This window comes from Lissotriton helveticus, chromosome 8, assembly GCF_964261635.1.
Source record: "Lissotriton helveticus chromosome 8, aLisHel1.1, whole genome shotgun sequence".
NCBI classification, from domain to species: domain Eukaryota; kingdom Metazoa; phylum Chordata; class Amphibia; order Caudata; family Salamandridae; genus Lissotriton; species Lissotriton helveticus.
Window position 1 is genome coordinate 767493475 of NC_136069.1, and position 14076 is coordinate 767507550.

Here is a 14076-nt window from a genome sequence, read left to right on the forward strand (position 1 = left end):
TGCTTCCTCAGGTACCAGGGAGTCTCTAGGAGGGGGGCCCTTTTTCTAAAGATAAGGGTAGGGGATTAGTAAAGAAGAAAAGAAAGCGGGTACTTATCCTCTGGGACGCCGTGTTTTCTTCGGCTTCACTCGTACCTGTCGCTCCTCGCCTCCCGCGCCACTTGTGCTGACTCTGCCGTCCTGGACCCGGAGGGTTCGTGAGTGCAGCAGGCTGTTAAAACTGCTTCCACCTTATGGACATAGTGGACAGACTATGGAATTTATGTCAATGTTTCCACATTGCGAGAGAACCTCCCTTACAGCCAATTCCTCCGTTTACGGAGGAATTGCAACAAGACTGAAGAATATAAGTCTCAAGCCAAGGATCTATTTAAGAAGCTAGAAGCACGTGACTATCCTAAGAAGGTCATCAATACATGCAAGAAAAGAGCCAGGAATCAGAATCGTGAAGGCCTATTGGAAACATCCATGAGAATACCGCAAGAAGATCTACTCACTTGCGTAACAACATATAGTCCAGTCTCTAATAAAGTTAAGAAAATCGTAAATAAACATTGGAGAATACTCACTTCTGCAAATATCTCATGGCCCAAACCACGTTTTGCCAACAAACGAACGAGGAATCTAAAAGATCTACTGGTCCACACAAGACCGAAACCCTCTGCACCACAGAACCAACTAACTTTATGGAATCTTCCACCAGTCATGGGACATTACCCCTGTGGAGCCTGTACAGTCTGCTCATTAACCAGACCAGTAAAAGAATTACAGCTCTTACCGCACTTGAAATGGTCCTTACGGAACCATACAAATTGTAATACGAGTCATGTGATATACATGATCACATGCCCGTGCAACCTGACCTATATAGGCATGACGTGCAGGAAGGCAAAACAGAGAATTATTGAGCACCGGAGCAATGTCAAATGTAAAAAAGGAACGACGAAAATGGCGACGCACTATTTAGAAAAAGGCCATACTGTTGACGACCTGAAATGGGTAATTTTGGAAACTCTTAAAACCAAGGACCACAATGCTGAACGTATTCTCTTTGAAAAAGAACAGCGGTGGGTCCATAGAATGGGCACCGATGTACGGGGCCTCAATGATAACATCCCATGGGTCAGCCTGAACAGATAAATAAATGAAAAAGACGACGAGAGGTTTGCACAGTATATATGAACAATGGCATTCATGATAATAACGGAAATAAAGAGGACACAACTTTGCCTTTTCCAACTGCCGATGAGAAAAAATGATTAACTAAAATCCAGGAATATTCTCTTTATATTCTTATATTTACTGGCCAACCATGTGAAACATCAGATCCTTATAAATACGACACACTGCCAGTAGATACCATTATACCAATGATTACTACGAATCTCTCATGAACATGTGATTTATTCTTTTTACATTCTTATAATTACTGGCCAACCATGTAGAACATTAGATCCTTATAAAAACGACATATTGCCAGTAGATATCATTATACCAATGTTTACTACAAATCTCTCATGAACATGAGATTTAGCGAAAAATAAATGGCCAAAGAAGAATTTGTGAAGTAGACATATATGCGGAAGTAACTTAATAATTTACGTCAATGTGGAAACATTGACATAAATTCCATAGTCTGTCCACTATGTCCATAAGGTGGAAGCAGTTTTAACAGCCTGCTGCACTCACGAACCCTACCGGGTCCAGGACGGCAGAGTCAGCACAAGTGGCGCGGGAGGCGAGGAGCGACAGGTACGAGTGAAGCCGAAGAAAACACGGCGTCCCAGAGGATAAGTACCCACTTTCTTTTCTTCTTTACTAATCCCCTACCCTTATCTTTAGAAAAAGGGCCCCCCCTCCTAGAGACGCCCTGGTACCTGAGGAAGCACGTAATAACAGTGCGAAGGTACGTGGAGTAGCCGCAGTATGAATGACAAGTCAGAGACATGCTTGCGAATGCGCTATGATTGGGGCATACATTATTTCTCAAAAATGTTCATACATCTAGAATTTAATTCACAAAATAGAAATATATAGCAAATGTCTTAAATAAAACAGCACGCACTGACACAAAGTGATTAACTAACCTCCCTATGCCATACCACAGTGAAAGAGGCATGGACAATAGGTGAACTCGAATTAAATAAAGCAACCTATTGCCATTATGATTATGAGATAGAATCCTGCACGAGTTTATATTTAGTTTATATATAATGAATAATGAGCAAGGTGAACAACCAGAGTTTTGAGTATGTGGTTTTTTGAATGCAAGATGTAGTGATCGATAAAGCATTGCCATTTTATAAGTTGCACATTAATTAAGCATGAACAATGTTGCTTTATGTCCCTCAACCTTCCCCACGGTTATCTACACTATTTGTATTTACAGGCACAATTGACCTTAAAGGTGTAAAAGACTAGTACGTCGCTTTACAATTCACTTTCCACACGGTCCTGAAGAAAGCCCACTGACCTCTCTAGGCGAACAGGGCTGAAACATGTCGACCTTTTAAATTCTTGAAAATTGATAGCGTGAGAACCTTAATAATTCTCATTACGCATATCTACCTGATATTTTCACCACTTAACTCGAACCCAGAATAATAAATATCACAATCTGGCTGTCCGAGTTATTTTAACCTCACAATCACCACTTATCACTGGATACTACTGCTTTTAACCTTGGGTTAACTACCTCCAGGCGGAGGCTGCATACCTACTAACCCTATGATTATGCAGACACGAGAGTAATATAGCGGAGAATCAAGATATACCGCTACCAGAAAAACACCTACTCACGTGCATGAGGGTTTTTTACCAAGGGACTTTCTACCTACCTGTAAAACCCAGGTTAGCAGGACAAGTGATCCTTCCCCCCTCACTATTGATTTACAAGACGATATTTCAAGGAAACTGGATGGATCACAAAATTTCCTTCTCCCTCCACAAATGATTGAAGCGTATTCCTTCCCATACCATCCTAAGGGAAATTTAGTTACAGAGAGAAAAAAAAACTAGACTTAAAGCAGTCTTTACTAGCTAGGGTACTAGGCTCAGGTCCCAGTTGGGTCCATCATCTATATGGGGTCCAGAGGGCACTAACCAATCTGCCGAGTAAATCCCTGGGTGGTAAGACTTCCTATGAGATCCTGTTTGGGGTAAAAGTGTGAGTCCCCGACCTTGACAGTCTAAGTACAATGGCGGCTGAAACACCCTTTGATCTACATGAACGTCTGGCCATTTCAAAGGAACGTAACAGTTTTCAGGGACAAACAAAGCAAAGTCCAGGTAAAACTCACTGCAACTGGTGAAGTGAAGGAAGTGCTGGCAGCTCCTTGTTGGATCCCAAAGATTGGGGATCTGGTCTGGGAGAAAATTGTAGACAAGAAAGAATATGGGCCATCTTACTGAGTTGTAACTGTCTTGACTGTTGAAGGTATCAGAAGTGTACTTCTTCCACCTCTTGCTGGCTGCAAACTAAGAGATTTGTCTCCATCGATCTGATCAAACCACACTATGTAGCTAATTCTCAACAGTAGGCCACATGGGTTCCTGGGTAGTTACCTGCCTCCTCTCACTATCATACAGGAAGTTCGGATGGATGCTTTAATTACTGATGAAGCATCTTCTCCCCTACGGGAGATAGCAATAACTAACTATAAAGTATCCCTTCTACCAGTTATTATAATAATAATCCACATTTTTAAAGCGCACAATCAGCCGTAATGGTCTCTAGGCACCGTCGGGAAGATTAAGAAAGCTATTGCCCAGAGTCACATGGTGCTGGGCTAATCTGCCGCCGGTGCCGGGGATCAAACCACGATCCCCAGATTCCGGAGTCAGTCGCCCTAGCCGCGGCGCCACACCTCTACCGATACAATAACTACTGTACAACCAAGTAGTACAGGAACACATATTTCAATTCATAATCCTGACATGAACGCTGTTTATGTCAACGTACCACATCTTTACTTTTATGGTTGTAAAAAAACAAATAAAGTTTTAATGACTGACTGAGTCATCTTCCAGTTCTACAAAACCTATAGAGCTGCCAAAAATAGATCAGACTGCCTCTGGCTGCTTCATAGGCTTTACTGACTTTTCCTTTGATTCATCTGATCCACCAGAACCACCACCTCTACTGTTTCAGATTAGACTGCATGTTTTCTAGCTTTGGCTGAAAAAGACATAGTTTGTTCCTCCATGGTTACACTTTTGAATTATAATTGGGTTACCTTTTCTGGTCCTTAGGATTGGTTTTGTGACAGTCTTTTTCTAGCTTCTAAACGGCAACTATCTCCCAGAACACTCTGGTGTACAACTGGTCAACTGGGTTCTTAAAACCACATTCCTCGGCATACAATACCTTTCCTTGGTGAACATTTCAGCTGTTTCAGTTCCTGATGGGTTTTGTTTGGGATAGGGTATTGTATGATGTGTATTGTCCTACTGAACTTTTACAAATTCCACATTTATTTATATTATCATTGAATGGCATCATCACCCATAGTACTATCTAAGATGATGGGGATAGTGATACAATCCATGAAATGCTAGAAGATCTAGGGCATTCTACTGCTTTGCCATCTGGTGAACTGTATGAAGGCACATCTAATTTATGATCAAATGTTCTGTTTTGATTATTACACTCATCATTTATGTATAAAGCAAGTACTCCACATGCAGTTTTTAACTACACGCAATGCTAACATTGCCCTGCACCACCAAGGGATAGTTCAAAAACATTTACGCAGATATTTGTTTATTTTTCTAGTTATGATACATTAGACTGAGTGTCTTATTATCATAAGCTTGCACCATCACCTGCAAAGAAAAATATGCTAACAAACACCAAGCTGATTTATTCTGCTTTCTTTCTTTCCCAGTTGTCCACACAATGGTTCGACTTTTGGAGGGACACTATTGATGCCAAATCATTTGAGGGGGAAGAAACTGGCAGGTTGAGGGGAACAAGGCTTTGTTTAGAGCATGCCTTATACCACAACAGATGATTTTCCTGAACAAAACTGTGCAACAAACATCATCTCTTGATTTAGCTAAGATAAAGGATTTGAACACATCATGCATTCCCACATTCGCACTTTTTCAAAACTGTCAGCAGTTTACAAAATACAAGGAGGAAACAATAGACACCATGCTACGCAATGGCACATGCAATTTATCAGACACCAATTGGAGGGGATGGATAGTTTGGCCTTTAGATACTAACGGATGTCAAGCACGGGCCCCGGGTAACACCTAGGGCACCTGACCTGCATTGTGTGCAGAGGGAACACTCGGGGTGGTAATAACCTACAGTGTTGGTAAGTTGCACCTTGATTGGCTAAAACTCTCAACATTGCCCCAGGTGAAACAACATTTGTCCCTTATTTCTGGCCTGGAACTACGGGAATTCTTGTTAGGTCCTCGAAAACCACGTCAAAAACGCTTCTTGTATGCAACATACAATGAAATATGGAAATTTTTTCAGCAGGAAGCTAGACTGTACGAGATTGACAGGGATAATCTAGAAAAGCAGTAGTTGACATTGGCATGACAACCTTGTCCTCTAGAATGTACTCTCTGGGTAACATAGTGTAGTCTGCTATAGGCATTATATAACATGACATGCCCGCATTACAAGATGGGCAGTCGCAACATCAATCCATACTACTATTGAGTTAGACACTTCAGACACTTCATTCTGGTCGCTTAACATGGTGTTACATTAATGCCACAAGCCTGTTTTCACCATACCAACTTACGAAACAGCAAATACTCATGGCACACAAAGATTCAACATACACTATGTTATACATAGAGAAATTAGAGAAGCTACCTTCCACTGTTGTTGAGACACATTCCAAGGATTGGATAACCCACAGGTTCACTCTGCAGATTGACATTCTATTTCCATTACTGCTTAGAACACCACCAAGTGGGCAGAGATGAAGTGTTAGGGAAGAGCATGTACATGAGTATTGGGAATTACCATTTAAATTCTGGTGTCAGAATAATAAGACTGAAGTTTGTCCCAGCAGTCTGGCTGCGAGAATGCTTTAAGTGGCGTCTTAATATGCAAGGAAGTTTCACTCCACTGTGCTTGTAATGCATCTTTAGCAAACTTTTCTTGCAAAATTGAAGGGTTCCCTAGCAGCCATTATTCGTATGTCTTTCGGAATACTCTCAAATGGGAGTTATCTATTGTTAAATGGTAAAGGTTGCTGCCATGTGCGCCATTTGGAGGTAGTCCAGTGTTGCAGCTGTGACCTCTAGCTTGCTGCCTGCTACTCCTTGCACTTCCTTTGCGACCCCTGGCTGCAGATGGAGCAAAATATTTGCTTCCACTGAGGCCAGTAGTCACAAAGGAGATGCCAGGATTAGCAGGGAGCAAGCTAGAGGTCACAGCTGTGACCCCTGACTACCTCCGCATCACTTCCAGGGTTGCTGCGTTATGAGACCGGCATAAAGTATAATAGGGTAAAATCCATTCCCTACTCTCTCCACCCCACGTGAAAAACGCAGAACTGTGTATGGATTAGAGATTCAAGTGTATAGGGATTTATGTCTATTGAATTAACATTTTTTAGATACATCTTGTACAGCACTGGATATATCTTATTCACCTAAAGCACTTAGTCACTACTAGATCACCTTATCACAGATTAGTCCAGGTTGCGTCGTTCTTTATGTTATTTTTTGTTATCTGTGACAGCCTGACTACATGTCAACCAGAGCAAATTGTAAACTGTAAAATAAATTAGGTTGTCAATACAATCTCTCTTGATTACATCAATCTAGGTGTGTCCTACGTTCTTGTACAAATGTCTATGACATATTTAAAGTAATTATTTTACTCTCGACCGACCCTATTTCACCATTGTGTTATGAGACCGGGCATAGGCTATCTTGTCATGGTTTCTTCTGTGGTCACTTGCTGTACACAAGTATTTTTTCCACCTGTCGATATAGTTAGTGAGGCAACGCTTTGGCCTTCAATAAGCTTCAAACGTGCACTTTGATACCCTGAGCAGACTTAAAATCTTACTGTTTCAGAAACTTGTAGCCTTAACATTTGTAAAGGAGATGTTTTGATCTTCAAGTTGCAAGGTCCTCTTTGGAGATACGGTTGCTACTCTGCACCAATTTCCCAATACTCTACTCTTTTATAGCATCATTAACCCACAGATTTAAATGACTATTTTTAAGCCAATCATAAACTACTTTTTTTAAAAGAAACACTGTGTTGTAGTAATGTAAAATTAGTTTGATTTGTAATGTATTTTCTATTAAATAGTTTCTCTGTAAAAGTATTTCTCAAGCATTAGACACACATAGGGTCTTTTGGCCACATGCATCATTGTACGATTTTGCGATTCCTAAATTGCGAAAATTAAGGAATCGCAATTTAGTAATTGCTAAATCCTATGCATCAAGAAATCTTAAAAGTTTTTGGGATTTCTTAATTTTCGGTATTCGCGATTCCTTAATTGCGAATCACAATTAAGAAATTGCATTACATTGATTCCTATGGGCCTAGAGGCCCATAGGAATCAATGCCTTTTTGCATTTCTTTTTTGCGAATCGCAATTTGTTGATGCATTTCAAGGGTGCTGAGGGGGGTCCAAAGGACCCCCCCCTGCACCCTTGACATTTTTTTTAAGTGCAAGTTTCACACACACATGTCCAAAGGACATGTGTGTGCGTAACATGACACTTTCAAAAATGCTTTTTTGAGCATTTTTGAAAGATTTTGCAAATTAACACGAGGGTCAACCTCGTGTTGATTTGCACCTCCTATTTCAGAATTCGCATGTTTTTTAAACATTCATGCATTGCATTTAAGGAATCGCACAAATGCGATTCCTTAAATGCAATCCCATTTTTAGGAATTGCAAAAAATTGCGGTTTGTTTCATGCATACCAAAAAGTGATTTTGGAATCGCAAACGGCCGAATTTTCCGATTCGCACCGTTTGCGACTCCAAAAACGTTTGATGCATGTGGCCGTATGTTTAGTGTTTTACTTTTTGATTAATTGTACTGCATCCTACTATCAGCAAAAGGAGATATTATTATCCAACAAGAGATGCCTTTTTTCATTGGAGAATTTGACCGTAAAGCCCAGCACACGTCCAGAGTCCCATATTCGGTTCTGGCGTCCACCAGAGTGCCAATTACGAGAAGAGGGTGGCTTGAGGTAACAAATATAACCATTGGTAACATTATGTTGTTATCAGGGTGTGATATATTGATGATTATTTCATTGGGACTAGGAAATCAATGTTTCTGAAGTAGCCAAAGGGTCTTAATAATAAAGGCTTGAATCCCAAAGAAACATAGAAAATTATGGGTCCTATGTGTATTACTATTTTAAATACTATTACTTCCAATCATATATGCTCAATGTAACCAATTGAATCTTTGTAAACCAGAGAATCCCTTTAGTGTGAATGTTTATAAAACAAGGGGGAATAGACATAAACATAGTCAAAGCTGACAAACATCAAGTCGATGTCAATGTAATTATGTCACATATACTCCATGCATATCACATGAACCAGAGGAAACATATGGTCTCAGTGCCTCTCAATGCAACAATAAGGTTTAAATATTGTCGTCTGAACACATCAGAATAACATGCAAGAGATGGATGACAGTATTGGTAGCAGATAATGACCAAACTGGTGGCAGGCAAATTGGTGACAGATAACAACCCTTAATGAAGTAGGTTTCAGGAGTTTGATGAAGTATCTTTCCATTACTATATTACTTATCTTTAAGTAGCCCACTGTTTCTATCTTTGAGGTAATGACAATATTTACTCTGGGTAGGATAGCAACACAAACTGTCACAAATGTCCTGTTGCAAGTACAATAGCACTCTGTGAATGAACAGTGCTTCTTCACTGGTGCTTGCATTTTTGATTCTGAAAAAAAATGCCAGATAACAGTAGATTTGGTAACATCTCGACACATGTCATCTATATGTTACATGGGTAATTTCAGATGGAATCTTCATCAAAACAAAACAAAAGCAGTGAGTAATACTGTGTGTGTTGTTTCTATACTGTGTCACATGCACATATACGCTGTTCAGGTGGGGGAGAAACACATTGGATCTTTTGTCAATGTTAAATAGAATATAGGGTGGATTAATAAGATTGGATATCTGTGGGACCAAGCCCTTTCTGCAAGGTCACACCAGATTTTGCCTCCCTTTGTTGAACCAGTTGTTGTTGGCATTAGGACTCTGTGCACTGTTTCCCCTGCATATTAGTGGAAACGTGCTTGCACTCTCCCTTAAGTATGATACAATTGGCCTACACCTGATTGGTAGTTTTAAATAACTTATAAGTCCCTAGTAAAATGGTACTACATGTACATAGGCTCTATAAATTAAATGCTACTATTGGACTGCAGCATTCATTGTGCCACCAATTAAGTAGCCCTGCCACTGCAGCCCATACTGCAGTTTTAAACTGCCATCTTGACATGGCAAAATATACCTCTTGTCAGACCTAACCCTTTCCTTCTAAAATGTACAACTTACCCCTAAGGTAGGTGTAAGAAAGTGCCCTCTTTTTGCATGTTTACCCCCACTTTTGGCCAAACTGTTGATGAACATTGACTGAGAATGTCCTGGGTTCCTACCAACCAGGTAACCAGGGCCTCTGTTCTTTCCCTGAACTGCATTAATACAAAACCCAATTGGCACTCTTTGGCGACATGTCAGTCCCTTGTATATGGTAACGTAGGTACCAATGGCACTGTGATCAGGGAAGGCCTCTAAAGGCTGCAGCACGTATTGTGCCACCCTTGGAGGCCCTGTACCTTTACACACATACACACACACACACTGCCATTGCAGGCTGCGGGTTTTGTTGCAGAACAAAATGAGTCGACATGGCAAATGTGTGCCATGCATACAACCCACTGCCCTGGCCTAGGTCAGCCACCCCTCTAGCTGGGTGCACTATGCCAGTGGTGAGGGCACAGGGGCATGAGCCCTGTACCCCTTCAGTATCTAAACCAATTCTTAGACATTGTAATTGCAGTAATGCTATTAGGAGTATATGGTGCTGGGAGTTTGTTATTACGAACTCCACCGCACCATAATGGCTTAACTGAAAACAGGGAAGTTTGGTATGAAACTTCTCAGCACATTAAACCCACACTGATGACAGCATGGGATTTAATGAAAAATGCACTCAGAGGGCATCTTAGAGATACCCCCTGAAAAACCATCTAAATTTAGTGTCCTGGCTGAGTGGCTGCTCTCCAGCTGCCACCACCAGACATGTTTCTGGACCCCTGGGTTGAGATCCTGCTGCTCTCGGGGTTCTGAAACAATGCACATCCTGGGACGAGGTGCCAAGCCTTTTCCCCCAGGATGGGCGGGGTCCATGAAGGGGTAGCTTCAAAGGCTTGCCGCCTTTGTGAGCTACCCCAGCCATTTGCTTCATCCAGTAATAACCCCCCACTGGTTCTGACCCCCACTTTGGGTGGGAGAATTAGCGGGAAAACTAAGTGAGGAAGGGAGGTGTGCCCACATTTGCCAACCCCACCTCTCAGGTGCTGGAGGCTAGGTGAAGCACAACTCTCAGTCCCCACCAATTTGCAGATGGGGACCCTGCCAATCAGATAGAGGCATATGCCCTTTTTCCACTGGAGGGTTGCATAATAGGGGGTGTACCCACCCCAAGGAAGGGACCCATTGGTCCCAACCTTTACTTACCTGTAATGCCATGAATCTAGTATTTAGTGGCAACCCCAAACGTTTCCTCCTCAGACAAGAACCAATCAGAAGAAGAGAAGAAGAAGGACTGAAGAAGCCATGCTGAACTAAGAAGAGGAGGACGCCCACTGACTTGGCCCCAGCCCTACCGGCCTGTCAGCACCTCAAACTTGCTCCAGCAAAATCCCGGTGTGTCCTGCAGCCAGCAGCCCTCAAAAACCCGAGGGACCAGCCCTGCCTTTCAAAACCAAGACTTTGACTCCAGTGAGCACCAGATTTACTCACCCACAGACTCTGGCTTGGCCAAATCTGCGAGTCTGCACCACTCTGCACCTGACGCCCCAGCCTGAATTCGAGTGGCCCAACACCACAAGGAGGTCTTCCCGATGATCTTGACCTGAGATCTGGTGATTTCTTACCTGCCTCAAATCTCCAATCGAAACCTGCAGCCCCTTTCGGGAGCATCCCCCCAACTGCGACCAGAGCTATTAAGAAAACCAGATGCCTAAAGACAACCCTGCACCCGACGTCCCATGGTCTTGGGTGGCACAACCAATGGTGTACCAGCATCCCCAGGCATCCCAACTTACCTCTCCAACCAGTCGTCACCTCCAGAAGATCTTCTTCCCCAAGCCTGCAGTCTTTGTTGCAACCGGAGAATCCCAATTGAAGTCAACAGGGCACCGGACACCAAAACAGCACCCTGCACCCAGCCTCCCCTGTGCTGTTGCGGGTGTACCTGGGGTACTAATTTGGATCCCCCTTTGCCCTGAGCCTAACAACAGGAGTTTTTCTCCCACAACCTTGTGGCCTGCTCGTGAGTAGCCATCAACCGGAGGCCCCCTACCCCCCATTGGATTACATTGGGCCTCAGCACTCTGCACCCAGCCACCCTAGTGCCACTGAGGGTGTTATGAGAGTGCATTCTTGACCATGGGGGAACCCTGGTTCTAACCCCAGAATACCAACTCCCACAAATAAGTACTTACCTGCAAACCGATAACTTCATTTTCTTCCATAGGATTGCATTGACTGCTTTTCCTTGAAAATTCTTCAAAGTGGGGAGTTGGTTTGTATGAAACATTGAAAAATTGCAAATGTTTAAAAACTAAATTACTTACCTTTTAGCTAGGAAATGTTTAGGGTGATATCTAGGTGTATCACACTGATTAGCAAAAGTAACTTAAAAAGTAGTCCAATAAGTAACATGCACAGTAATCTGTAAAGTAACTAAAAAGTAATTTCGAACTGTTGACTTACCTGTAATTTAACAAACTGCATTTGAACCTGCATTCAATTACAAATCACTGCATAAGATTTTGCAATGCATTAATTCACTTACCTGCACCAGGCTTGGCTTGGTTCTAGAAATAAAATAACTAAATAATATTTGTGATACAAATTAATTGGTCTGAGTTCAGTCTTTGAGTGTGTGACATCATTTCTTGTCTGAGTGTGTGCAAAAAATGCTTAACACAACACTCAGATAAAGCCTTACTGCTCACCCACTCTACCATAGATAGAGAGAAAGGTGCTATCTACTTTTATCTCTGCCTACCTTTGGGGTTCCACTGGACTCTGTGCACACTATACCTCATTTTGGGATAGTATATACAGAGCCAGCTTCCTACATTGGTGGATCAACGTTGAGATATATAACTTGGCATTTGTTGGACTGACTTAGTCAACAGCTGATTTGAATTGACACGTTTTTCCAAATTATCAAAAGTCTTGTTAGGGCCTTGGATAACTCCCTTTAGAATTTTAGAAAAATAAAAGCTCACTTTAGTTAGGGGCAAGAGGGGTTATACGTTTTCTTTTACAATGTCTGTTAACAAGACCCAGCTGTTAGTGAAGATAACAACAATAATATAGAGAACCAGGTTGAGGAGCTTGACCTCACCCCTTATCTCCACTTAGAATTTAGGCAGTTAAGTTCTCTATGTAAACTTAGAAATATTAACATGGGGTCCCATCTCTCCAAACAAAAGCTCCAGGAGCTGTTGGCAGGGTATGCTAAGGACCATCCCTCTGAGAATGGTGAAGACCTCTCAGAGGAAGAAGAAAAGGGAGAGAATGAGGATAACTACCAATGCCCCCCCACTTCATAGGGATAGAAGGGCCCCAGTGTCACTTAATCCAAGAATACACCTCTCAGCACCTAGAGCCCACACAGGTGGGCCAGGTGCTTCTAAGGACATCGTGGACAGCCTCAATGAGGAGACCAACCTTTTAGTAAGGTTGACCAAAAGATTAGATTTAGAGACCAGACTATTGGCTCTAGAAAAAGAGAGAGCAGAGATGGGGTTAGCTCCCATCAATGATGGCAGCAATATACCAAATAAGGACAGAGCGCAAACTTATGATCCCAAAATCCCCAAAGGGATTGTCCCCAAATATGAAGAAGGTGATGACATCACCAAACGGTTCACAGCTTTTGAGTGAGCTTATGAAATGAGAAAAGAGAAGAAGTCACACTGGGGGCCCTCCTTTGGGAACTGTTCGCTTGTAACTGAAGGGACAGACTCCTGACCCTTACAGGGGCAGATGCCGCGTCTAATGACCTCATGAAGAACACTATGATTGATGGCTGTGGACTCACAACTGAGGAATATAGAATTAGATTCAGGATTCTCACAAAACCCAAAATCAGTTCTGGATTGACTTTTTTGACTACTCAGTTAGGACACTAGATGGATGGCTAACTGGAAATAATGTGCATGATTTCAATGGACTTTAGAATGTGTTTATGAAGGAACATACTTTGAGTAATTGCACTAATGAAAAGTTACATCAAGATTTGGTAGACATAGGTCTAATTTCTCCCCAAGAATTGGGAAAGAAGGCAGACCACTGGGTCAAGACTAGAGTAACAAAAACAGCCACTGGGGGTGAGCAAAAGAAAGGAGTTACACCACTATTAAAGGGCCCCAAATACCTGTTCAGGAGGGTGGGTCCCAAAACTCTTCTCAGGCCACTGGTAGCTACAAAGGGGAGAACATTGTTCCCCAAAAGACCTGGTCTTTCAACTGTAAAAAGTTGGGACACATAACTGGAGATGCTACTTGTACTAGCTAGAAGCACCCTAGTCCTCCTACAGCTAATACAGGTGTAGACAGTCACCAGATGGGATCAACAGTGTGGCCAGAGCAAATCAGGGATCACACTGAAGCAGTTATAGTCACTGAGGGTGAAATTGAGTTTGCCACTTTAGCTGTGTGGCCACCCACCTTAAAAAGCATTTGCAATACCCCTGGACCAATGGGACTAGAATAGAAGCCCTGAGGGATACAGGTGCCATTGTCACCATGGTGAGAGCCACACTGGTTTCCACAGAGCA